Source organism: Pteropus medius, unplaced genomic scaffold, assembly GCF_902729225.1.
Source record: "Pteropus medius unplaced genomic scaffold, Ma_sr-lr_union100, whole genome shotgun sequence".
Classification (NCBI taxonomy): Eukaryota; Metazoa; Chordata; class Mammalia; order Chiroptera; family Pteropodidae; genus Pteropus; species Pteropus medius.
In genome coordinates this window covers 4,252,114-4,275,863 of record NW_024346065.1, presented here as the reverse complement: position 1 = coordinate 4,275,863, position 23,750 = coordinate 4,252,114, and the positions used below count along the sequence as shown (strand labels likewise).

The 23,750-nt window shown below is 41.9% G+C and overlaps 1 protein-coding gene across 3 annotated transcripts in view; it reads left to right on the top strand.

The window, feature by feature from the left end:
* Nucleotides 1–23,750, top strand: part of SLC8A3 (solute carrier family 8 member A3) — a 157,060-nt gene that overhangs the window by 28,541 nt on the left and 104,769 nt on the right. For 2 of the 3 annotated variants that reach the window (XM_039875368.1, XM_039875367.1), the window contains exon 1: nucleotides 9,244–10,064. The gene's annotated coding sequence lies outside the window, so the exon portion shown is untranslated. Of the gene's footprint in view, nucleotides 1–454; nucleotides 490–1,404; nucleotides 1,469–6,281; nucleotides 6,532–8,589; nucleotides 8,723–9,006; nucleotides 9,141–9,243; nucleotides 10,065–11,689; nucleotides 11,853–23,750 lie in introns of those variants that run through there. The other variant, XM_039875366.1, reaches the window with a different exon arrangement.

Genomic DNA, 23,750 nt, shown 5'->3' with positions numbered 1-23,750 from the left:
TTAGATTAGCAAAAATTGAGAAAGTAGTAATGTACTGCAGTATTTATGTGGTTGAATAGAAACAATTTGAATGTCTATCACCAGGGGAATGACTTAGTACATATGACATGTACATACTATAGAATGTTATTTAGTTACTTTTACAATACATTTTTTTATGCATTGATGTATTTCTAAGTAAAAAGCAAGCTGCAGAATCATGTGTATGTGATCTCATATTTGTAAAACAAACCCAAATTAATTGTCTTAAACAATCTCTGTATTTGTATACATGAGCATAAAGAAAGGGAAGGAAGGATGCCCATTAAGCTCTAACATTAGTTACTTCAATAAGACATAATGGGGAAGGGGAATTATTAAACTTTTCCTTGTATATATCTGCATTATTTAATTTGATAGAGCAAGAATATATATCTTTGTATTTGAAAAATAATTAAGTTATTTCCTCTTCTAGCTATGGATTGAAGATAACGGAGAGCTACTAAGGCAGTAAGGACCTGAAGGGTCAAAGAACATGAAGTAGGGAAGGCACTGAGAAGAGAGATGAAATTCTTCAGCGCTTTTCTCTTTGAAACATTTGCAGATCCACAAACTGTAGTCTACTGAAAAGCTCTACATAACATACTAAGAGATTGAGAGAGTACATAGAATTTCAAGCATTGTAATCATGTGGAGACAAAAAGATTGAGTTGGAAGAACATAGCAAGGAGAGTCTTCAAAGGCACGAAATTTAGGAACAACTCTTAAAGAGAATTGTTCTCTTCCATAGAAGATGAACGAAGTTCTTCTATCCCTTTGAGTATTTTCAAGATGTCCTGAGAGGAAAGGGGAAGGATGTAAGGGCCAAACTGAGACAAAGGAACTTGAATAAATAGGGAACCTAATGACTAAATATAAATATATTTATTATATTATTATATATTTATTATAAATATGACTATATGAAGTGGACTATTATATATTATTATATTGTAATCTATATGTATATATAGTGAGAGAGAAAAGACAAATTTGTGAGAAAAATTTTTGCGAAAAGACAAATCTTTTTACTGTTCCAAAATGGAGGTGAGCTGCTTCCTGATTTTCATGATTTTATTTAGAACACATGTAATAATTATTTGGCATTTATATAGCATTTTACAATATTTTTAAGTCAACAACTTTTATCCTTCACATAGTTCATAGAAAAGAGAATGTGGCAAAAGGGTCAGAGTAGAATGAAAAGGAAAATGTAAGTTTGAACATGTTCCTCAATCTACATTGGGGAGCAGGCCCTCTCTGACATCACCCTCGTCCATTGCTCCTTTGCAAATACAGCCTTGGACACACTGAACACAGCGCACAGGACAGCAGGACCAGCAGCTCTTCTTGCAGGAGGTACATTTGCAGTCTTTGCATTTGCAGGAGCTGGCATAGGTGCAGGAGCCACCAGTGAAGAAGGAGCAGTTGGGGTCCATTTTCAGCAGAGGTGAGGCAAGAGGTCCAAAGCAAGAGGCAAAGGGGCATTTGAGTTGGTGCAACATGTGGTGGTCAGCATTTTACAATTTTTAATTATGTCCATAGATATGATCTCCATAGAAACTAATAATAACCCTCAAAGGTAAAGATTATCCAGTTTAACAGATAAGTAAACAGTGGCCCATAAATGATTAAGCAATTTACTTAGGCGTCTATGGTTAGTGAGAATGTTGGGACCAGAACTCATGGCCTCTGACTTCCAACTCAGGGTCCTTTCTCCCACTACATACTCTTTTCCATAGAGGAATTGTTCAGTTTGGGTAATTCTTTATTGGTGGGAAAAAAGTCCCCAAAATGCAGCCCCATTAAAAAGACCATATAATTAGTAACCAAAAGATGAAAGATATAGCTAGAGTAATATCAGAAAACACTTTAAAAGAAACATTACTAGAGATAAAAGGGAACATAATAGCAATTTTAAATATGTATGTACCTAGTAATATATTATCAAAAACATTTAATGTACGATATGTCAGACTTAACCCACAATCAGAAATTTGAATATATTTTTCTTAGAAACTAATAGAACAGGCAGATAAAATATAAATAGAAAAAGAGATTTGAACAATAGAGTAAACAAATTTGACCTAATTGAAATGTAGAACGCTGTATACAATAGTTGCAGAATACACATTTTTCCCCCAAAGGCATATGAAACATAAGACCATATCCTGGGCTACAAAGCAAGTTTTAATACGTTTGAAAGAAGTCATACAGAGAATGTTTTCTAAACACAGTAGAATTAAGTTAGATATCATAACAAAAAGATAACATCTCCAAATGTTAGAAATTTAGAAGTACACTCCTAAATAACCCATCAGTTAAAGAAAAAAAATCACAGTGGAAATTATAAAATATTTTTAACTGAATAATAAATAAAATTATAACCTATAAAACTCTATGAAACAAAGCTAAAACTGTGCTTAGAATGAAATTTAAAGCTCTCCAAGCATGGACTTAAAAAGAAGAAAGATTGAAAATCAATGGTAAAATATGTATCTAAAGAAATGAGGGAAAGAATAGTAAATCAAGCCAAAAGAAAAAAATAATGACAAATAATAGAGATAATAAGAATTAATGAAATAGACAACAATCATACATTAGACAAAATCAGCAGACCTAAATGTTGTTTCTTTGAAATATCTTGAAAAGACAATAAAATTATAAATTCTAGCGAGACTAATCTAGACAAGAAATAAGGTAGATAAATTACCTATATCAAAAATTTAAATAAATAAAAATAAAACTTTAAAAATGTAGATTATTACAGACATTAAAAACATTAAAAGAGCTTATTATGAACAATATTATACCAATAAATTTGACAGTGTATACAGAGTGGACTAATTCCTTGAAAAACACAACTTACACTGAAATAAGAAGAAATAGAGAATCTGAATATATTTCAAATTTAATTTAAATATCTGTGCAGTAACAGAATAATGGTCCCCCAAAGATGCCCATTTTCTAATCCTTGGAATCTGTGAATAATGTTACTTTATATAGCAAAAGGGATTTTGCAGATGTGATTAAATTAAGGATCTTGCTATAGAGAGATTATTTTGGATTATGCAGGTAGGCCCATTCTAATCACATGGGTCCTTAAAAGCAGAGAACCTTTCCCATTTGTAGCCAGGGAAAGATATGACTGAAAAAGAATGATCAGAAAGATGCAGTCACTGGCTTTGAAGATGGAAGAAGAGGGCCATGAGTCAAGTGAACAGCCTTAGGAAGCTGGAAAAGGCAAAGAGAAGGATTCTCCCTTAGAGCTACCAAAAAGAAATGCAGCCCTGCTACTACCACAGAAACTGATGTTGGACTTCTATCCTACAGAACTGTTAGATAATATGTTGGCATTGTTCTAAGCCATTAAATTTGTTGTAATTTGTCATAGCAGCCATAGAAAACTAATATAATTTATTAAAGAAATTAAATACCTAATTAAAAACTCTTTTCACATAAAAAAAGTCAGTCTCAGATTGGCTTAACTAATGTTAATAGACTTCTCCAGAAAATAGAGAAGAAACACTTCCTAACTTGTTTGCTGAGGCCAGAAAACCTTGATGCTGAAATCTGACAAGGACAGAAAATTACAGACCAATCTCTATCATAAGTATAGATACAGAAATCTGTAACACATTATAAGCAAAACAAATCCACTAACCACAAAAGGATAGTACATCACAACCAATATAACTTTATTTCAGGAATGTAAAGTTGGTTTAACATTAGAAAACGAGTCCATATAATTTACCACTTTAACAGATTTAAAAAAAACCACAATAGATGCAAAGAAAGCATTTGATAATATTCAATACAAGTTTATGATTTTTTTAAAAAGCCTTAAGAAACGAGAACGTAAAAAGAACTTCCTTAATATCATAAAGATTTTCTGCAAAGGACATATAGCAAACATCATATTTAATGGGAAAATATTGAAAGCATTTCTGTTAAGATCAAGAAAGAGATTCCCACATGTCCACTTCTATTTCTATTTAGCATCCTTGTATTTGAGATGCTAGCTAAAAAAGATTTGAAATGAAGAAACATGGTTATGTATGAGAAAAATGAACAATTAAAATCTACAAATAAATTATTAGAATTAAAAGTAAATTTAGCAATGTCACTATATACAAAGTCAGTATAGAAGAACCAATTGTATTTTTATTTACCATAAACAATTGAACATAAAATTTTAAGAACAAAAAGAAAACAGTACCATTTACTTGGCATCACAAAACCTAAATGCCTAGGCATAAATCTAAAGAAATAATGTACAAGACCTGTACAATGAAAATTTAAAAACAGTATTGAGAGAAATTAAAGACAGTCTAAATAAATAGATAATTCATGTTCATGGGTCAAAAGACTCAATACTGTAAAGATGTCAGTTCTCTTCAAATTGATCTGTAGATTGAGTGCAATCTTAATTAAAATCCCAGCAGGCATTTTTGTGAAAACTGACAAGCTGATTGTAAAATTTATGTGCAATTGCAAAGGGACAAGAATAACCAAGGTACTCATAAAGAAGAAAATACACATTCTACTAGATAATAAGATTTCTTATAAGCTACAGTAATTAAGACAATATGATGTGAATAAAAGAATAAAAAAAAAACAATAAAACAGTAGAGAGTCTATAAACAGACCCATACATATACAAACATTTGGTTTATATCAAAGGTGACATTGTAGGTGAAATTATCTCTTTTTAACAAATTGTACTGGGTCATTTGTATATCTATATGAAAAAAATGAAATTTCACTCCTACTTCAAATTAAATACAACAACAAAATTCCAGGAGAATTATAGATCTAAACTTGAAAGATTAAAAAATAAGAAGACAACAGAAAAGTATCTTGATGACCATTGATAGACCAAGGAACAGGAATCATAATGTACTTAGGATGAAGAAGAAAGTGATAAATGCACTACATTGAAGTTAAGAACTTTTCTTCATCAAAAGACACAAAAGAATGAAAAGGCAAGTCACAGATTGAGAGAAGACATTTGCAATGTATTTAACAAAAGAGGGTTCATATCTAGAACATGTAAAGAACCCCGCAAGTCAATAAGAAAAAGAGGCTATCCAAAATCCAGTACATGCATGAAGTTCCCACTTCAATAGTCACTAAAAAAAATGCAAATGAAAACCACAAATTAAAGTTAAATACACACCCACTAGAATGGCTAAAATTAAATAGACCGACAATACTGTGTTGACAAGAATGTGGCAGAACAATGCTGGAGAAGGGGAAGTGTATATTGTACAAACAACTAAAAAATGTCATTATTAATTAAAGCTGCAGATTCACAAATCTTTTGAGCCAGTGAGTCCATTCCTAGATATATACCCAAGAGAAGTGAGTACCAGAAGACGTGTGAGAATGGTCATAGCAGCACTATTCAAAGTAGTACACCCGCCAGGATGCTTGCTGCGAGGATGTAGGAGGAGACACCCCACCTTCAAAGATCTAGTTCTTAAGGGGAAACGGCAACATCCATAGGTCAGAGGTGGAAAGGGGGAGGGGGGATTAAAGAAAGGAAAAAATTTTAAAAATAAATAATTTAAAAAACTAGAAACAACTTAGATATCACTCAAGAGCAGAATGACAAGTTAAATTGTGGCGTTTTCATTCAATGGGAAACAGCAATGAAAAATAAACTGCTACTACATGCAACATGGATAAAACTTAGAAACATAACGTTGAACAGACACAGTGGTACCTTTTATGCTTCCATTTACATAAAGTTCAAAATCATATAAAACTGGTGTATGATTTTAGAAATCGAGAGAGTTGTTGCCTTTGAATAGGAGGAGGAAGTGTGACTGAGGTAGGGAGGGGAAATTGTTAGACATTTTAATTAAAGAGAGTTGGGGAGTTTGTCCTGGAAGCGTCATTGAGAAAGTGACAGTTGAATAAGAACCCAGAGGCACCAGAGGAGTACCTGGGACACATGTACCAGAGGAGTACCTGGGACACTGATGTACTTATTGTTCTGGGTGATGATTAAATGAAATGTATTCAGTTTGTGGAAATCCTTTGAGCTTATACTTATGACTTGTGCACTTGCCTGTATGTGTTCTATTTTAACTAACAATTTTATTAAAGGAAAAAAATAAGAAAATAGTTAAGTGACAAATTTTGGAAATATAAGTTATAAGAAGTTTAAAAATTATATAACCCATAAGGAAGAAATATGTCTCACTAAACTACCCTAATATCAAACATTGCTTATGAAACTTTTATCTCCCTTGCAGAGCTGCTCCAGAACTTACTTTAAGCTTCAACTTGCTTGTCTGCTTCTGCCTCTCCTTAATCGCTGTCAGATTGTACAGTCCTAAGGCTATGAAATGCTGGTACCTGAGTACAGCGTTACCTGTGACTAGTAACACTATGGCTTGTGTGGAATGAAGAGCTAATGGCAGCAAAGGCAAGCAGGGCCCTTGCGAAGTGCCTGAGGACCCACGTTTACAGAGGCACCAACTTATGGAGTCCTGGGGCATAATGGTAAGTAATGAGGAATAACTTAGAAGCCACATGGCTTATTCTTTTCTTTTATTATTACCAGAGGGTCCATTCTTAACTATTCATTCCATCAGCCTCATTGACTGCCAGCCTCTGGAGAAAAGGGTATTATTGCCTCCTCTCTGTGTGAGCTTAATGGGAGTCACTTCACCCATTTGAGATTTCTTCTTTTCTAGATAAAGGAATTATATGCACCTCTCAACGTGGAGGTGAATTCTAAATAAGTTTTCCTGAACAGGTCTGATATACTCTTACTTAAGGTCCGTGGCATTGAAACCTTCTTCCTTCAGGCATGGGCATGGCTCCCTCCCTACCTCCTTTGGGTTCTTATTCAACTGTCACTTTCTCAATGACGCTTCCAGGACAAACTCCCCAACTCTCTTTAATTAAAATGTCTAACAATTTCCCCTCCCTACCTCAGCATCCTCCATCCCTCTTTTCCTTCTCTCCTGCTTTATTTTTTCTCCATAGCACCTACCATTTAACATGCCCTAGTATTTTGCTACTTTATTTTTTTAAACATCTGTCTCTTCCTTTAGAATGTAGGTTCCCTGAGGGCAGAGATTTTCATCTTCATTGTTCCCGGCTGTATCCCCAACACTTAGAATACTATCTGACACATAGAAGGTATTCCACAAATATTTATTGAGTGAAAATAACACGTGAAAATGCATAGCACAGTGTCATAGCAGGCATTCAATAAAAGCTAGGTTCCTTCCTTCCTTTTTGTTAAATTGTAAAATCCAGGATGGTCCAAATTTCCAAATAACCCTAGGTAATTCCTTGAAGTTGGAATATAACAAGGACTCATAGAATCAGCCAGAATACTTGAATTCTGTATTAGTTTGCCAGGGCTGCCATAACTCTGTTGTTAAGTCACCGACTGGGTGACTTAACAACAGAAATTAATTTTCTCACATTCTGGAGGCCAGAAGTCCAAAATCAGGGAGTCAACAGGTTTCATTTCTTCAGGGGCCTTTCTGGCTTGCAGACGGCTGCCCTTTTGCTGTGTTTTCATATGTGTCCTAATCTCTTCTTATGGCACCAGTCATTCAGTTAGGGGCCACCCTAATGACCCCACTTTAACTTGACTTCCTCTTTGCAGTCACATTCTGAGGTACTGGAGGTTACCACTTCAACACATGCAGGGCGGGGGAGGCAGAGCACAGTTCCTATAACAGTCTATCCCTTGCCCAGTTCTGTGATTGGGTCAAATCCCCTCACTTCTTTGGGCCTCAGTTTCCTCCAAACTTGAAAATGAAATGTGTGACTCTTGCTCCTAATGCTTTTGATAAATAGCTTGCTGACTGGTTTTGTTTGTTTGTTTGTTTGTTTGTTTGTTTGTTTTGGTGAAAATCCCCTTGAGTTCTAGAACAACCAGAAATAAAGGAATGAATAATGGCAGAAGCTGAAGGCAAATTGTCATCAAATTTACTGATTTTCTAACCCTGCATGCATGCAGTAGAGTGTGGAAAAAAAAATGTGAGACTAGTGTTCAAAGGAGAAAGTCAGTTGTAGAATTTACAATGGGAGATAAAGCAGGGTTGGGAGGAAAAAGAAAGAATTAACATATATTTGGGAATTACGCTATACCAGAAACTGTAATCTCACTGAATCTTCATAACTCCATGGGGTGGATGTTATTATTATTACTTGCATTCTACTGGTAAAAACATAGAGGCTCAGTATGCAGAGTTGGGTTTTGTTATTTCAGTCTACCTAGAACACAGAGGACCCACACAAGTCACTCCGCCTTTAACGTGGTTGAATAAATTCATTAGCAAGGTGTCTGGCCCTAAGGAGGTGCTGATACTTGCTAAGTATTATTTGTTGACCCCCTCATATTTGACTTTAGGCAGCAGAGGCCTGAGAGGAACAAATTCCCACCCTTATATTCTGTCCCAGAATCTGCACTGGTGTCTCTGCAAAAGGCCAACCACCATGATCATTTTAGATCTGCCTAACGCCATCGATATACTAGGGATGTGAAACTCCATTCTTAGGAGAGGCCTGCCCACCCCTCATGCCTCCAGGACGAAGCTTGACAAATATAGCAGAAATTACAGGCATCTGATTTAAGGCTGCATGTGTACACTTCGCCTGAGCCAAGCCCCAAACCCTAGTTCTGCTGCTGCATCAAAGGACCATCTCTCTTACAGGCTCTAGGCCCAAAGTAAGCAGCAATTTGGGAGACAGCCCCCTCTTATTTTTAGCCTTAAAAACCCCAAACCAACATACCAACGCTCACCCAAGCGTCTCTCACAAGCTGTTTGATTTGGGTTGAGAAAATGACAGACTGAGTTCTGCACCAAGAACAGAAGAAAAAAGGTGGAAGGGGGTGGGGGGAAGGAATTTTATTTTCCCTGTGCTGCCAACCTTCATCCCCCTCAAACCCTCCCCTAGGCCTGGGTGGACCCTGCCTGGGTAATCGTCCTCTGCTATATTTAAAAACCACAGATGTGTTTGGTGGAAACTCAATTTCGGAATTGCAGGCGGCGTCTCCTAAGGACAAGAGGAAAGCCGGTGCCGCGCGTCAGCCTGCCCGACCTCTCTGCCTGCTGCCTGGGAGCTCCGGAGTCCACGGAATCCAGGTCAGGACGCGCCGCGGTCTTGGAACTGCCGCTGGCAGCAGGGCGCCGGGTGTCAGGCTCCAGCGATTGGGTGGGTGGCCGCAGGCTAGGGGTTCCGTCTGCATTCGATCCTTGGGGCTCTCTGGACTCAACGAGGTGCAGGCTCGACTTCCCGCTGCTGGTCGGGAAGCTCTCTGAAAATTGCCCCCATCGGTGGGCGAAGATAAATACGCGCGGCTTGTCATTCTGTTGAGCTCTCTCTCTCCCAGCTGATAGGGTGACGTTCGGTTTGGAGGCTTGGAGATTGGTTTTTTGATTTGGCTTCTTGCTGCAGCTTAGTGGGCAAAGCTCTCGGCTCGCCCAGAAACCAGCCCCTCCGCTCGTCCCCTCCTCGCGCGTCGAGGCCGAGACGTTGCCCCCGGTGACGGCGTGCGAGGCGGAAAGCCGGCAATCTCCCAGCCCCGGGAAAGCCCCAGCGACGCTATTGCAAGCCGGGGTCCCTGGGAGCCGCCGGGGCGCCCCGGACTGCTCGCTTTCTTCCCCCTCCCGACAGGGATCTCCCCGCTGCCGGCGGCTGGGGCTCTGGGCCTCTCCTGGGCTTAGCCTCGAGCCCGCGCCCCGGGTCGAGAATTTCCAGGGGTCTTTGGGCAGGCTTTCCCTACTCCTAAAATCGGCGCGGAGGGACCCCACTCCAGGCCTCCCGCCTTGGCCCTAGCCCTCGCACTCCAGATGCACTGCTCCGCAGCTCCCTGAAAGCTGCGAGCGCACGAGTCCCCGCCGCCGGGCAGCGGCGGACTGACATGCCCCGGACACGGCTGCGGCGGGCGGGCAGCCCGCGGGGGCGATGAGCCGCGGCGGCCGTTGAGGAGTCGGGAGGCGGGGGCATCGCGCACCTTCCTCACCACCCCCCCTTGCCCACTCTGCTCGGGAGACCGAGAGGAAACGGTGAGTAATGGGGTGAGCCTCCTGCCCTTCCCCCTCAGCGGGCGGTGAAGGCAGGAGAGGCAGAGTTTGGGGGATTGTGGGTGTCCCAAAAGGGTTCCTGGTTGTGAATAATGGTGTTAATTAAGTTATTTCTCAAGATCAATCATATGAACTGCCTTCCTGCGGGCTGAATGCCTGAAGCGGGGGGAGGGTGCCTTGGAAAGTGTACGTTGTGTATGCGGTGCTGGCCCCGAGGGGGCGGGGGGCATTCTGACAAAGTGAATGTCTAGCAGGGTTTGGGGAGCGAGCTCAGAAAGAGATGCCTCGGCATGTGTGTGCAGTTGGGTCGCAGATTCGCTGTTAGTGGCTAGTGCGCACTGGGGAGGCTAACTGCTGTGTTGCGTTCTAGATGCATGTGTATGCTGGCTGTGCCAGGGCGTGTTGTGCCCCTGGGGCTGTGAGTGCCCACCTGGTGTAGGGGCTAGGAGGGGAGCGCGTTATCCACTCGGCGCGCGCCCGCGTGCACATAAACAGGCGCGCACCCCAACGTCCGGACTCCAGCGCTGAGGGCCGGGAACTGCAGCCCCAGCGCACCGGCCCGCGGTGGCCAAGAGGCGGGGAGAAGGAGGGTTTATTTCCCGTGTTCTATGCATCCCAGACCGTAGTGGTCTGGGCGGTCCGGGTCCAGATGGAGAGAAGCGAAATATGTAACTACCCACCCCCCCGCCATCCTACCCCAACACACACCCCGCCTCATCAACACCACGCACACACACGCACGCACACGCCCTCTTTCAGAGGCTAGAGATGCTCCTGCAGACTCTGCCTGACCTGCGCTGAGGACCCGAGCCACTGGGGGAGATAAAGAAAGCCATTTGCTCAGGGGGGAAAAACAGCTTTTCGTCTTTATTCACCGTGTTTTATTTTTAACCGTGGAGTGAGGGGCGGGGTGGTTTAATAGAACAGACGCCTTTAATGCAGTGCCATAAATTTACCGGTTTGCTGCCTGGCTCCTGGCGCTCACCGCCCTTCCCCGCCCCCATCATTTCCTCCTCTCTTCTGGCGATTAAAAAACAAACCCAGAACGTTCGGAGGCAAAAATGATTGAAACTGAGGACAGTTTTTCCGAAGCGCAGCTTGGAGAAAAGTGTGGAGCTCCTGGGTGGTCGAGAAACACCCCAAGCTGTGGGAGTTGTGGGTGCGTAGAGGAGCACGTCCGGCCTACTGGTGGGGCTCCAAAAGGGAAGCCTCAGGCCTCTGGCGACCTGGTGACTTGCAGCCGCCTGTGATTAATCTTCCACAGCTGTTGTGCCCCATCCACTTGAGTTGAGCTCTTGTTTACCTCAATTTTTAAATATAGCAGCTGCGCCATGCTCGTCCTGAAATAGGGAGATCAGTTCATTTGGTATGGACGCTTGGCCTATCACTGGCCCTTCTTTGTGCTGGCCTCGCTGGATCCAAGTTTGAGAGGAACATGCCCCTTCATGCCTTGCAGTTCTTCAAATGAGAATGGTTGATGATCAGAGCTTGGGGTGACTAGGTGTGGGCTAATTATCCCAGCCCCTCATTGCAATCTACGTTTCCTGTTGGCAGTCTCCACACATCAGTCCACTCAATGGCCTCATTTTTCTTTAAATAAAATATAGATATTGGGTTGAGAAGAAGCAGATGGAATCTACAGAACTGAACTTGGTTGAAGTGGTTCTTGAACTTAATGAGGATGGGAAGGCTGTTCATGCAGTTTCCTCTGCCTGGAATACTTTATTGTTCTTCCAACACTGCCGAACTCCAGCCCCATCCATGTCTAAGGTATTCCTATTCACCCTTCAGCTCTTATTTCATTGGTTACTTCCTCAAGGAAACCTTCCATACCTTCCCTAACTAGACTAGATCCCCTTATTTTATATGCCCATAACTTGAACCCGTTATTTTAAAGTAATTTAAAGATGCACATTAAATTTATGTGATTGAATAATGCCAGTCACACCTCTAGATATTAAGCTGCATGAAAGCAGGAAAGATAGCTGGTAAATTTGTTCCCTAAGGCCTAGCACTGTGCTTAGCATAGAATAGGCACTTAGTAAATGTTGGTTAAATGAATGGACTTGGAGGGACCAGTTACATCTCTCAGCTCCTGCTCCTCCAATCTCCATTATGACATCTGTGGCACTGCCCTCCACAGCCTTCTGGGCAGAGAAAGGATAAGAAGGTTATCAAACTGACCCTGTAAAAACATTTCCTTCCCCTGGGCTTGTCCCTGGGCTGGGACCCTAAAGCTGAGGCAGTGTCCTCTTGTCCTAACTCTGTCCTGTTCCTGTGCAAAGCGGTCCTTTGTACTGTTTCTGGGCATAGTTGCTGGTATTGTACATAGGCAGTCATTGTAGGCATTGTTCTCCTGTCTGAATTGCTTATAATCTGGATTTTGGGGAATGTGTCACACATCTTGGCTTCTCTTCCAGCTACCAAGGTCAGATAAGAAGATAGGATAATTCTCTTTTCATTTAAGCCTGGTTGCTTGGCTTAGAGGTTCAAATATTGGGTAAGGTTCAGAAATACATTGAACTCCAAAAGAGAAAGCATTTGTTTATTTATTCAACCAGTTATTTATTTATTCAATAAATATTCAACAACAACTTTTTCTGCCAGGCATTTGCTAGGTACAGAGACAAATAAAATAGATTGGTCCCTTTCCTCAAAAACATACGTTCATTCCAGCGGGGATAACCACCTAGTGGACAGGCAATTACCATTCACATAAAGTGATTCCTTTCAATGGAGGGTAAATCCTGGGTGCAATGGAAGCATATAGGAAGATCACCTCTCTGTAAGGGCTTAAGGAGGACTTCTAGGGACAGCTGATCCCCGAAAGAAAGGATGGGTAGGAGTTGGCTTTGGCGAAAGCGGGGAGGGGAAATGGGGGAGAGGGTGTTATGAGTGAAAGGGTCAGTATACAAAGGCCTAAAGTGGATGAGAGCTCATCCAAATGACTAAAGACAGAGGCTAAAATGTGGGGCGATGAGTTTGGAGAAGCTTTAGAAGCCAAACCTTGAAAGGCTTGTAATTCACGCTAAGGGTTTTCACTGGGCACTGAGGGAGGTTTTAAGTACTGAAGTGCATGGTCAGATTTGCATTTTAGATAGTATAAGGAGACTGGAATGTAGGGAGAGAGAGGAAAACAGGGAGTTAGGAGGCTGTAGTAGAAACTAAGGCATGTCATCATCGTGGGGGCCTGTGAGAGAGGGCTAGGGAATTTCCTCTTTCTGTTTTAGTGTACAAACCAGAGCTGCCCTTTGAGGAAGAAGTTCCACTATTTTCTTTGATGAGATTGATTTATGTTTGGTTGTCTGTTTGTTTTTTGAATGGCACTCTAACCCCAACACTGGGCAGGGCGCCTCAAGAGAAAGGAAAAGTGGCTCCAGCAGGTGTAAAACATACTTTCTGGCCTACTTAGCTGCAGATCAAGTAGAACCTCCCAAGATTGGAAATCTCTGGGGGCTGGGGAAGGTCCCAGGAAGGAGCCTGGAAGGATAAGAAGGATTTAAATTAATAGAGACTACCTAGCAAGACTTCTATATAAGAAGAATTACGTGTGTGTGTGTGTGTGTGTGTGTGTGTGTGTGTGTGTGTATGTGTGTGTGTGTGTGTGTGTGTGTTTTGATATTAGGGAGAGTGAATAAAGACTAATTCCAGAATCAAAGTATGCAGGTATGGTATACAGACTCATGTCTACTAAGAAAACAGCTCTATTTCATCCTGGATATAATTTGAAATGGGCCAAGTAACATTGACTGAATTGATATTTGGAATGACAAATAGTGCTTTCCTGATTGTATGCAAGAATGCTGGGTCATGTGAGGACTGGATCCGGAAGTGGGACTGGAAACCGTAATCCTGCCCTGGCTTTCATGTGATAATTTCCAAAGCACTTGAGAGGAGAGAACCTCAAAATCATGCACTGCTGTATTCATCCTAGAGAGTAAAGCCAAACAGTGTGTGAGCTTGGTTGATATTCTTCCTTTGCACCTGGTTTCCCCACTTTGTTCCTCATCCTTCCCTGTCACTAGTCTCAGAGTCAAAAAGATTTCCCTTCCCCTCCTACATAACGCCCAGGAGTCAATACCCCTGCCCCCAATCCCTGCTTTCATTAACTTGCCTCTGGCTCTTTCTCCTTCAACATTGAATCCCTCCCTCCAATAGTAAGTGTGCTCAAAAAACAAAAGAACACCACTTGTCCAATTTCTTCCCCCATCATTCTCTCTTCCCATCTTGCTCTCAACAAACTTGCAGTTTTAGAATAATCATCTGTCTTTATTTTCTCAGCACTCATTCATTCACTCACTTAGCTCCTTGCTTTTCCACTTTACTTTCTTCCCAATTCTCATCCACCAAGGACTTCACATTCCTGAAAACATAATACCTTATTCCTGATATCTGTCTGTATCCCCCTACACACACATAAGATTTATCATCAGCTCAAAACTTTCCCTTCTTGGCTATTATCATACTGAACACTCTGGATCCCATTAATTCTCTAGGTGGTCCCTCTTCCACTTCCTCTTCAATATTCTTTCCTTCCTTCCATTTTTCCCTTTTCTGTTAGCCCTTGGCAGTCTCCTGCAATGGTTTGTGCTATTGTTACTCCAGTATGGATAGTTCTGAATCTGTGACTCTAGCTCTCCAAGCCCAATGTCTCGTTTCCAGCCTCTTGCACAGTGTCTCCAGTAGGATGTCCCATCAGCTCCCCAAGTTGAATTTTCACTAAACTGACATCATCCTGGTATTCGAGGCCTTTGGTGGCCTTGTTCACCACTCCGTGTCTAGTCTCAGGTTTTATGATATCCACGTGGGCACCTAGGTAGACTTGTCCTTTCCTCTTCTGTGCCTTTGTTCGCATTTACCTTTCACTGAGAATCCTACCTGTTCTTTAATGTCCAATTCAGATGCCTCTTCCTGATGGAAGGGCTTCATGCATAAGCAATTCCTTTCTCTGAATTTCGATAACAGCATCTGTTTTTCATGAGGCCTGTACACTTATTGAAATGGGGGAGGGGGGGTGTTTGTTTTGTTTTTTGCATGTGGGTTACCCCCTCTCCTGGACCAAGTGCTTTTTCTCTCTCCCACACCCTATCACATGATACCAGAAGCACAATGGGTATTCAATGAAAAATGAAGGAGTTTATAAATGAGTAACCTGCATCACGTTTGAGGCAGGTGAAAACAACGTCAAGAAAGAAGGGAGTCTAAAACATTTGTCATAAAAGAAGCCAGTGGTGGAGTCAAAAATCAAACCAGGAATAGGCAATGTGGTATTACCAAAGCAGCATTGAACTGGTGGTAAGAAGGTTTGGTTTTGGTTCTTATAACTTCTGATAACCACAGGCATGACCCACTTCTGCTTTCTGGGCCTTACATTCTTTATCTATCAAAAAACATTATGTTGGACGTGTTGACTTTTAAGCTGCCTCCCTGGCCTGACAATTCTATATTATGAGTCTTGTTCCACATCCTATGGATTGCCTCTTGCTAAGAATACTTTTAGTGCTGACAGTATCTTTCGTTTCAGAACCTTCTAGCTACAGTTTGAAGCCCCCAGTGCATCTGTTATCACATTGGGTCTCTAGTGGTCAACATGGCCAACGACTCAACTACTTGGATGTCTGGCTGGTTGAGTGCTCTGATGGCTCTAGGCTGGCACTTCTGTGTGCAGTCACCTCCCACTGCAACACTCCAGGGCACTCACAGAATGACTAGTAGTGCTCTAGGCCCCCAAATGCTCCAGCCGTTCCTGTCTCAACTCCCGTGCTTCTGCCCTTCCTTTTCCATTCAGGAAGGATGTATTTGAGCCATGTAGACTCTATTGAGAGTCTATATAGAACAATTATGCTCAGCTGCTTTTCAGAGGCTCTGCTCACCCCTCTTGTACCACTGTACTCCCTTTTTCGAGACTGGACAAATCATCCCGAGCCTGTGCCTTCCAGCCTCTCAGGATTTAATGGGGGAGTCGACTTCAAGGGCATCATTAAAGTGGGGGAGAGAACACAGCTGCAAAGACAGCAGCTAGATCTGCTGGGAGTTTTAGGCATCTGCTCCTAGCACCCTCTTGTGAAGGGGGGCCCAGAGCACCCCCAGAATTGATTTTACAAGAGAATCCCTTAGCCATGTCTCAGAGAAATGACTTTGATTGCTTGTCGGGGTCCATTTTTTCTTCATTCAGGCAATGATATGAGTTAATTCATATTTCAACATTTAAAAATTAAGAGAAATTAAATGGCATTAAAATAAATTAGACTCCTAGAGAATGAGCAGAGGAAAAGGTACATAAAGGCAACTAATTACCAACTTCCCCTTGATGGGTGGATAACAGGGCAGAAGATGTCAGCCCCTTTTCCATGAGTAAGGCCTAAAAGATAAGGTGCAGAAGCATCCCCTGGGGAATGGGCAGGAGCAGGAATAGTGCTCCCTCAGGCTTCCCTGGGCTTCTCATGCCCCTGATCCAGGCCTGCTTTCCCCTCAGTGGTAGGGGATGTTTTCTCTTGGTCCTTGCTGACATGATACTGCTTCAGGCCTGGTAGAAGGAGACTTCTGGCAGCCAGAGGACCAATGTTCGTTTCTGGCTCCATTATTTATTGGCATGGAAACTCTTAGCAATTGACTGAGCCGCAGTTTTTTTCATCTGTATGAATATCCTCACAAGAAGGAATAAATGAGATCATGTGGGTAAGAAGGCCTTTGTAAAATGTTGGCACATAGTATTGCTTAATATTTGTTGAATGAATGATGCACTATAAATGTTGGTTATCATTGTGGAGGAAAAAAATAGGTCTGCTATCCAGTTCTCACATTGTCATCACTCTAGGTCTGCTATCCAAAGGATCTCATCCCTCCTATGGTTAAAAAATTTTCAGTGGTTCTTTCTTGCCTCCAAGATAATGCCCAGATTCCTTGGCTGGAGTACAAGGCCTTTTATGAGCTATTCCTTACTTAATTTTGCATCTTCTCTCAAGTGCTTTTTCCTTTAGGCGCACTGTTCACCCTTCTTTAAACAGACCTTTTAAACAGACTGTTTAATAACAGCTTTCTGTTACCTTTGTTTGAGATGCACTGGCTTTCACCAAGTTGACTCCTGTTCATTCTTCAGATCTAAGATCTAAAGCTGCCTGGTTCATGAAGCTGGCCCTGGTGATGCCAGGCAGCATTAGACCTTTCTTTCTCTGTACTTTTTGGCACATTCCACATGCTTCCAAATCTCGTACTTGTTTTGTTGTAATTATTCGGTTTTCTGTCACTGTTCTCCAGTGAAATATGTGCTCCTAAAGGAGGAATTATATTTTGTTCCTATTACTCAAATATGAAAAACTTTGCTCATAACATCCCTGGCAGATGAGATGCTCCATTTGAACACTGCCAAGAGTGGGAGAAATCATTGGATATCATGCCTTCTATTTTTGCACATTTATTCAATGTATCTACTCATTCAGTAAATATATACGAGCATCTACTATATGCCAGGCACTGATATAGGCCCTGGAGATATGGAAATACCAAACAGATAAAAATTCCTATCCTCTAGGAACTTTAATTCTGTTTTTTTTTTTCAGCAAAAAAAAAAAAAAAAAATGAGTTGAGTACTAATCAGAGTAACTTCTCACCATAATTTAGTGAAAGTCAACCTGTGACACATAGACTGGGTTTCATACAAATGCATGAAGAAAGGAACAAATGAACGAACAAAGAGGCCCCAAGGAGAAGTGTGGACAAGTCTGAAAGGGAAAACAACTAGAAACATGTCTTGCTGAAAATGAATGAGTAACATCATTTTATGAAGATCAGGGAACTCAGGATTTTTTACGTTTCCTTAGTAAACGTGTAAACCAAGCAGACAACAGGATTAGGGAGAGACAAAGGGAAAATCTACTCATGTGGGTAGGGAGTCGATGCTCATTCTCCTTTGCAAGGTATGAAAGTAAATGAGAGTCCAAGAGGGTGGGATGTTCATCCAGTGTACCCATTTGTGTGTCAATTCATGATACCCTAAGAATCCTTCTCTTGCAAAGGAAGTCCCTTAAAAAAATGGTTGGAATCCCTGAGATGCAAATATTGTAGTCAGGCTATGTTTCTTCTCTTCTTTCCTCAAAATCAACTAAGGAACTTTTTAAAAACCTGAATATTGAGGCTGTATTCCCAGAGAGTCCAAAACTTAGGTCTGGAGTAGGATCCAGAGGTCTGAATTTTTTAGAGCTCATAAGTTCTTCAAATGCACAACCCTCTCTAGCATGTGGTCCTACTTCCATTATTGCCTCCAACTTGGATGACTTAAATGCCGATTTAGATCCAGTGGGAGAAGCAGAACTTAAATTAAGTGGGCAAAGCCCTTCTTTTTATTATCGTTCTGGCCCTCCCTCATTGTTTGTGACTTCCCAGATCTGTCGAGGACTTGCAGAGGGCAAAATCCTCTGGCTTTTACAGAGTCTGATAAAGGTAAACTTTAGAATCATAGAATCAACAAGCCTTAGAACATCAGAAGTCAAGTTTAACCTCTGAGCCCTATCAATGGATTTTCACTAAGTGTGACCACTTTTTGTAACACGCCCCCCCTCACATGCCGGAAGGAAGGAAAACAGATAAGCCCAGGTCAGTATCACAATTGCTTCAGTGGTGATCAGAGTGCTAGAGGAACACAAGGGAGTAAATGACTCATTTGGAAAGTAGAGGAAAAGGGCATTGTTAGAGAAGGCTTCCCAGAGGAGGTAGAGGTTTCTGGGACTCTCAGTTCTTGACCTAAGTGCTCTAGATTATTACCCTGCTCTTCTGTCATCCCTTTCACTCCTTGGGGTTGAAAAGCACTCATTGGCATTTGACATACCAAGTTTCATATCCCAGCTGTGCAACATGCCACTTGCTCAGCTGGTGGACCTTCAGGAAATTATTAATCTATAAGCCCAAGTTTCCTCATTTCTAAAACAGATAATAGCTACCTGTCTCATTGTGGGGTCCTTAGGTATGAAATAGCTATAAAAGGGCCTAATGCAGTGCCAGCCATTAAGTAGATACTCAGTGAATAGGTGTGATTATTGTTTTCGTTGTCATTTTTTAAGTCCTTTATTCATGAAAAGCATGAGGAGAATGAGGTCTGCTTGTGCTTGAAGTGTCCAAGGGGCTTCCTCTTCTTAGGTGATAGTGCCTGGGAAAATGTCGGCAGCGTTCCATGAAGTTGTCATATGGTTTGGAAGTCATTAAAGGTTTGAGGGACATCAGGGAAAGCAAACTACAACAATTGCATGAGATCAAAGAAACAAGGACAGTAAAATACCATACCACGTACTACTGCAAGATCCTCTGTATTATAAAGCCATGCTGCATTGCAGCCACTGCCCACATGGTTTAAGGAGCTGTGCAGCGACCAACCTGAGAGCTTAGTGCAGAACGAGAAAAATATATTACTTCCCATAACATCATTATAATCCATGATTCCTATAATTACTTGTTTGTCTCTATACCTCATCAGAAGATAAACTCTGTAAGGTTAGGGTTATGATATAGCTTATTCATGGCTGTACTCCCAGTCGCTAGCACAGTGCTTGGCCCAAAATGGGCATTCAAAGAGCAATTGTGTAAAAAATGGATTCGATCCAAGGTGCTTTTGGTAAATCCAAAATGTAGCTTCTCCTTGACTTTCTCTTGGACTTTGTCTTCCTACTGCCCTCCCTTGACTTACTCTCTTAACTGCTGAAGCCTCCTTGGAAGTCTAAATTCCGTGCCTGGCTCTCATATTACTTAGGCTCAACCTAACACAAATGTGTCCCTTCACTTCTTTGCCTTTTGGGAGAGAGGCTTGCCTGTAATTAAAGCATCTTTGTCTTAATGGAACTATGGAGATCATCCAACCCAGCATGAATTTTCTAGATAGGGAAGCTAATGCTCTGCGAGGTTCACTGACCCTTCAAAATCTCGCAGCTCGCTGAGGCACAGCTGGGAAGAAAGTTCTTGCCCCCTGCTTTTAAATTTGGGTCTCTACCACTGCTTTGTGCTGCTGTGGAGTATGTAGCACCTCCAAACTTGTGATGAGGCCTCCACATCCAGAAAGACTCACTCCTTCCTCCCCAGGCTTTTGCTCAAAGGGGTCCCCAAACCCAGGGTACATCCCAAGTACAGTGGTTAACACCATGTGCTCTGGGGTCAGGCTTCCGGAATTCAGAAGCTTATTTTTCTACTTATTAACTGTGATCTTGGGCAAATTAATCTTTATGAGCTCATATTACCTTATCTGTGAAGTGACATGATGATAGTAGTACTTCCTTCACTATGAAGATTCAAAAAGATAATGCACGAAAAACAGCATCATTATGTTTTCCTCCTTGGATCCTAGTTCCAGTTGTGACAATCAAACTACCTAAGCAGCCGAGGTCACATATTTCCTGTTCTTTCAGTGCAGGGAATTTAGTTCCTGTGTTTCTAGTGAGGAGCATTGCCACAGAGAGGACTCTGCATTGACTGTCATCCCCTCTAGGCAGAGGAAGTACAGAAGATGCAGTGCTCTTGGACTTGAGTGACACATCGGATCCAGTACGGTCTGGCTGCACCTAAAATTTTAATGTAAATTGGCTGTGATGCCTGTGCAGGGGCCCAGATTTAGAAGCAGAGCAGGACGCCTCTACCCAGGCTGGTGACAGGCCCGGAGCAGTGTTCCCATTGGAGAAAGTGGAGGGCATAGCAGGAGGGAGAATTTGCTCAGTCTGGCTTGGTGGCACTGTTTTATTAATGATCTGGAAGAGCAGAGGAACAGTGACTTTAATTAAATTTGCCAGTGATATTAAAAGGTGTCAAGAGCCACTGCTGAGGACACAGACACCTTGCAGATGGCCCTGGGGGTATTAGGAAAATAACCCAGAAAAGAGATGAGAGGCTGTGGGCTGAGCTGGGGCATCAGATCAGCTGAGAAAGAGGAATGTGATATGGGCCCAGAGGGTCATCATATGCAGAATATACCCTTGTCTGTATCTGTTCTGTTTTCAGTGGATTTCTAACTGATCTTCCTGCTTCCTTGTCCCTCTTACAGCCATCCTAAACCCTTTAGCCAAATTGATTTTTCTATGAATCAGACCATGTCATTCTCCTGTTTAAAATCCTGTCATTGACTTTTCACTGCCCTTAGGATACAATCCGATCTTCTCAGCTTGGCATATAAGACATGCCATAAATTGAGTTCGCCCTATATGTCCAGTCTTCTGGACACTCATCTTCTAACCCTCCTGCCTCACATTGAATTCCTTGTAATTCTATGCACACAGCAGACTTTTCCATGTATTTATATCTTTGCTTAGGTTGTTCTCTTTGACTCAGACACCCTTCCCACTTTCTTCCTCCTCCTCCTCCTCCTCTTCCTTCTCTTCTTCTTCTTCTTCTTCTTCTTCTTCTTCTTCTTCTTCTTCTTCTTCTTCTTCTTCTTCTTCTTCTTCTTCTTCTTCTTCTTCTTCCTCCTCTTCCTCTTCCTCTTCCTCCTCCTCCTCCTTCTTCTTTAGTTGACTAAAGTTCACTCATGCTTGAAGACTCATTTCAGAGATCACCTCCTTAAGAACGCCTCCCTGACTTCCAAAGCTGGCTCAGTGCCCAACTCATGTTCTCACAGCATTCTGCCCTTATCTTCATTTGTAGTAAAAGTGCCTGTTTGTGCAGCTATTCACCTTGCTAGACTATATCTTTAAGTCCAAACCCTGTGTCTTATTTTTCATTTGCTCACCAACATCTAGTACCAGTCCTGGAAAATCATTGGCTTTTGTTAATTTTTGTCAAACTGAACTGATGGAAGGAGAATATTTGGGTGGGAGACTGCATCGGGCAACCAGGACACCCCCAGTAAGTCTGGAGGGTAGGCAACTCTACCAAATGGCTGGTGTCTCCTCTACTTGGGGCAGTCTTATTGCTTCTAAATCCACAGAGGACTGGAAGCTGATTGAGGGTCACAGATGTTCTGTAATAAAGTGGGACATCTTCGTAAAATGGAGTGGTTAAAACCATAAATTTTATGTCATCTGTGTGTGAGTTTGGGCTCTGCTACTTCTTTACTTTATATTTTGAGTAAATGACTTAACTCAGTCTCCTAAAATGTAAAATAGGGATAAAAATAGTACTAATCTCATAGGATTGTCATGAAGATTAACTGAGGAAGTACTTAGCATTATCACACAATAAGCACTTAAAAGTTTAAAGTACTATTACTAGTATCTTGATTATTTGGGAGTGGTTCTGGGGGTCTCAAGCTGAGTCATATTTCTGAGTATACCTGAGGGCTGATTAAGAGCCTTCTGGAACCATCTGGGTCTCTAAGGGGCTGGAGTAGACTTCCAGGAGGTTAAGATCTTTCTCAGTTGGTATCTGGGGCTAGGGCAATGCCACACACACAAAAAAAATGACCACTGGCTTGGTCGTCAGAGTACCCCTCTTCCTTAAAATCTCCCTCTATTATTTCCTGTCAAGGCTGGAAAGAACGACTGGGAATTCACAGGTCATTTTCCACATTAAATTCTAAAAACTTGGTGCAGGCATTTACTAGCCTCCTCTTGCCTAGTTTTCTTTCATCCTTTTCTTCAGTTCATTTGTTTTCCAGGGAAAAGTCTTTCTAAACTGACCTCTGATTCTGACCACATGATAGCATATTTCTCATAAAAACCATCACAAGTTATCTGTAAAACTGAAGAGAACAAAGACCATCATCCTCCTTAATTCTCCTGGTGGGTAAGAGAAGAGTCCTTGTCCCCATGAATCTGGATAACTCAGCTGCCTCAATGTTCCATATCTTTTGACTCCAGAAGGCCAGCCCTCTTCTCTAACCTGTAGATAGCCCACCTCTTTGGGCGTGGCTAACCCAGGCAGCTGCTACCTCTTGTTACTCTTGATCAAAGAGCTGCTCTATCTTTGCCTACCTGCTGTTTCCTCCTGCATGGGGCTTATTAGAATCCACAAAGTGCCAGGTTTTCAAAGGTCAAGGGAAGATCCTTCTCTGTCCGCATTTCTCTAGGGTGGGTGAGTGCCAAACCTGTGAATGGGGTCTCTGTGTACATTACAGATTTGGAGAACTTTTTCAACCTTTGAATATAAATGCTGAACACTGCCCTCCTCTTCCATAGTAAACCTCATAATCTTTACTCTCCTGAATGAGGTCAGAGCCCACAGACACTTGCTTGTGATGACCCCCAGTGCTGGGACTAATGGGAAATGTAGGCCTCAGCACTTGACTGTCATTCTGGAGGACCTGAAACCAAGTTAACCACAGAGCCCTTGAGCACAAAGCCTTCGAGATTACAGTATGTGCCCAGGCAGGCTGTGTCCTTTGTCTTTGAGTACAACCTTAGGAATTTAAAGAGGTCCTATACAGCCTCTAAAATCAAGTCAGGATTTATCTATAAGAGCTACATATTCTTTTTCTAAAGCAAATAGCTATAATTCAGATCATACAATGGCTTTAAAGAAGGCTGTTGTCAGAATGTCTTAGTCTGCTCAGGCTGCCATAACAAGATGTCATAGACCAGGTGACTTAAACAATAGAAATTTATTTTCTCACAGTTCTGGAGGCTACGATACCCAAGATCAAGGTGCTGGCCAATTCAGTTTCTGGCAAGAGCACTCTTCCTAGCTTGCAGATGGCCACTTTCTCATTATGCCCTCACGTGGCAGAGAAAGACATCTCTCTCTTTCTCTTCTTATAAGGCC